Below are 4,078 nucleotides of genomic sequence, written 5' to 3'. Positions count from 1 at the left end.
GAAGCCCACTTGATCATGGTGGATAAGCTTTTTGATGTGCTGCTGAATCCGGTTTGCCAGTATTTTACTGAGTATTTTTGCATCGATGTTCATCAGGGATATTGGTCTAAAATTTTCTTTTTTTGTTGTGTCTCTGCCAGGCTTTGGTATCAGGATGATGTTGGCCTCATAAAATGAGTTAGGGAGGATTCCCTCTTTTTCAATTGATTGGAATAGTTTCCGAAGGAATGGTACCAGCTCCTCTTTGTACCTCTGGTAGAATTCAGCTGTGAATCCATCTGGTCCTGGACTTTTTTTGGTTGATAGGCTATTAATTATTGCCTCAATTTCAGAGCCTGCTATTGGTCTATTCAGGGATTCAACTTCTTCCTGGTTTAGTCTTGGGAGAGTGTAAGTGTCCAGGAAATTATCCACTTCTTCTAGATTTTCTAGTTGATTTGCTTAGAGGTGTTTATAGTATTCTCTGATGGTAGTTTGTATTTCTGTGGGGTCTGTGGTGATATCCATTTTATCATTTTTTATTGCGTCTATTTGATTCTTTTCTCTTTTCTTCTTTATTAGTCTTGCTAGTGGTCTGTCAATTTTGTTGATCTTTTCAAAAAACCAACTCCTGGATTCATTGATTTTTTGGAGGGTTTTTTGTGTCTCTATCTCCTTCAGTTCTGCTCTGATCTTCGTTATTTCTTGCCTTCTGCTAGCTTTTGAATGTGTTTGCTCTTGCTTCTCCAGTTCTTTTAATTGTGATGTTAGAGTGTCAATTTTAGATCTTTCCAGCTTTCTCTTGTGGGCATTTAGTGCTATAAATTTCCCTCTACACACTGCTTTAAATGTGCCCCAGAGATTCTGGTATGTTGTATCTTTGTTCTCATTGGTTTCAAAGAACATCTTTATTTCTGCCTTCATTTTGTTATGTACCCAGTAGTCATTCAGGAGCAGGTTGTTCAGTTTCCATGTAGTTGAGCGGTTTTGATTGAGTTTCTTAGTCCTGAGTTCTAGTTTGATTGCACTGTGGTCTGAGAGACAGTTTGTTATAATTTCTGTTCTTTTACATTTGCTAAGGAGTGCTTTACTTCCAATTATGTGGTCAATTTTGGAATAAGTGCGATGTGGTGCTGAGAAGACTGTATATTCTGTTGATTTGGGGTGGAGATTCTATAGATGTCTACTAGGTCTGCTTGGTGCAGAGATGAGTTCAATTCCTGGATATCCTTGTTAACTTTCTGTCTTGTTGATCTGTCTAACGTTGACAGTGGAGTGTTGAAGTCTCCCATTATTATTGTATGGGAGTCTAAGTCTCTTTGTAAGTCTCTAAGGACTTGCTTTATGAATCTGGGTGCTCCTGTATTGGGTGCATATATATTTAGGATAGTTAGCTCTTCCTGTTGAATTGATCCCTTTACCATTATGTAATGACCTTCTTTGTCTCTTTTGATCTTTGATGGTTTAAAGTCTATTTTATCAGAGACTAGGATTGCAACCCCTGCTTTTTTTTGTTCTCCATTTTCTTGGTAGATCTTCCTCCATCCCTTTATTTTGAGCCTATGTATGTCTCTGCATGTGAGATGGGTCTCCTGAATACAGCAGACTGATGGGTCTTGACTCTTTATCCAGTTTGCCAGTCTGTGTCTTTTAATTGGAGCATTTAGTCCATTAACATTTAAGGTTAATATTGTTATGTGTGAACTTGATCCTGCCCTTATGATATTAACTGGTTATTTTGCTCGTTAGTTGATGCAGTTTCTTCCTAGCCTCGATGGTCTTTACATTTCGGCATGTTTTTGCAATGGCTGGTTCTGGTTTTTCCTTTCCATGTTTAGGGCTTCCTTCAGGGTCTCTTGTAAGGCAGGCCTGGTGGTGACAAAATCTCAAGCATTTGCTTATCTGTAAAAGATTTTATTTCTCCTTCACTTATGAAACTTAGTTTGGCTGGATATGAAATTCTGGGTTGAAAATTCTTTTCTTTAAGAATGTTGAATATTGGCCCCCACTCTCTTCTGGCTTGTAGAGTTTCTGCCGAGAGGTCTGCTGTTAGTCTGATGGGCTTCCCTTTGTGGGTAACCTGACCTTTCTCTCTGGCTGCCCTTAAGATTTTTTCCTTCATTTCAACTTTGGTGAATCTGGCAATTATGTGTCTTGGAGTTGCTCTTCTCGAGGAGTATCTTTGTGGTGTTCTCTGTATTTCCTGAATTTGAATGTTGGCCTGCCCTACTAGGTTGGGGAAGTTCTCCTGGATGATATCCTGAAGAGTGTTTTCCAACTTGGTTCCATTTTCCCCCTCACTTTCAGGCACCCCAATCAGACGTAGATTTGGTCTTTTTACATAATCCCATACTTCTTGCAGGCTTTGTTCATTTCTTTTTCTTCTTTTTTCTTTTGGTTTCTCTTCTAACTTCATTTCATTCATTTGATCCTCAATTGCTGATACTCTTTCTTCTAGCTGATCAAGTCGGTTACTGAAGCTTGTGGATTTGTCACGTATTTCTCGTGTCATGGTTTTCATCTCTGTCATTTCCTTTATGACCTTCTCTGCATTAATTATTCTAGCTATCAATTCTTCCGCTCTTTTTTCAAGATTTTTAGTTTCTTTGCGCTGGGTACGTAATTCCTCCTTTAGCTCTGAGAAGTTTGATGGACTGAAGCCTTCTTCTCTCATCTCGTCAAAGTCATTCTCTCCCCAGCTTTGATCCGTTGCTGGTGATGAGCTGCGCTCCTTTGCAGGGGGAGATGCACTCTTATTTTTTGAATTTCCAGCTTTTCTGCCCTGCTTCTTCCCCATCTTCGTGGTTTTATCTGCCTCTGGTCTTTGATGATGGTGATGTACTGATGGGGTTTTGGTATAGGTGTTCTTCCTGTTTGATAGTTTTCCTTCTAATAGTCAGGATTCTCAGCTGTAGATCTGTTGGAGATTGCTTGAGGTCCACTCCAGACCCTGTTTGCCTGGGTATCAGCAGCAGAGGTTGCAGAAGATAGAATATTGCTGAACAGTGAGTGTACCTGTCTGATTCTTACTTTGGAAGCTTCCTCTCAGGGGTGTACTCCACCCTGCAAGGTGTGGGGTGTCAGACTGCCCCTAGTGGGGGATGTCTCCCAGTTAGGCTATTCAGGGGTCAGGGACCCACTTGAGCAGGCAGTCTGTCCGTTCTCAGATCTCAACTTCCGTGTTGGGAGATCCACTGCTCTCTTCAAAGCTCTCAGACAGAGTCGTTCAGGTCTGCACAGGCCTCTGCTGCTTCCCCTGTTGTTTTTTTAGCTATGCCCTGTCCCCAGAGGTGGAGTCTACAGAGACAGGCATGTTTCCTTGAGCTGCTGTGAGCTCCACCCAGTTCGAGCTTCCCGGTGGCTTTGTTTACCTACTTAAGCCTCAGCAATGGCGGGCGCCCCTCCCCCAGCCTCGCTGCTGCCTTATGGTTAGATCGCAGACTGCTGTGCTAGCAATGAGGGAGGCTCCATGGGCGTGGGACCCTCCCGGCCAGGTGTGGGTATAGTCTCCTGGTGTGCCCGTTTCCTTAAAGCACAGTATTGGGGTGGGAATTACCCGATTTTCCAGGTGTTGTGTGTCTCAGTTCGCCTGGTTAGGAAAAGGGATTCCCTTCCCCCTTGCACTTCCCAGGTGAGGCAATGCCTCGCCCTGCTTCAGCTCTCGCTGGTCGGGCTGCAGCAGCTGACCAGCACCGATTGTCCGGCACTCCCCAGTGAGATGACCCCAGTACCTCCGTTGAAAATGCAGAAGTCACCGGTCTTCTGTGTCGCTCGCGCCGGGAGTTGGAGACTGGAGCTGTTCCTATTCGGCCATCTTGCTCCGCCCCTATAAAATCTTTTTTTTTTTTTTTTAATTGAGATAGAGTCTTTCTCTGTCACCCAGGCTGGAGTGCAGTGGCATGATCTTGGCTCACTGCAAGCTCTGCCTCCGGGTTCACCCCACTCTCGTGCCTCAGCCTTCCAAGTGGCTGGGACTACAGGCACCCACTACCACGCCCGGCTAATTTTTTGTATTTTTAGTGGAGATGGGGTTTCACCATGTTAGCCAAGATGGTCTCGATCTCCTGACCTCGTGATCTGCCCACCTCGGCCTCCCAAA

Source organism: Piliocolobus tephrosceles, chromosome 6, assembly GCF_002776525.5.
Source record: "Piliocolobus tephrosceles isolate RC106 chromosome 6, ASM277652v3, whole genome shotgun sequence".
NCBI lineage: Eukaryota > Metazoa > Chordata > Mammalia > Primates > Cercopithecidae > Piliocolobus > Piliocolobus tephrosceles.
The sequence above is the reverse complement of the archived record's forward strand: the minus strand, read 5'-3'. Positions refer to the sequence as shown.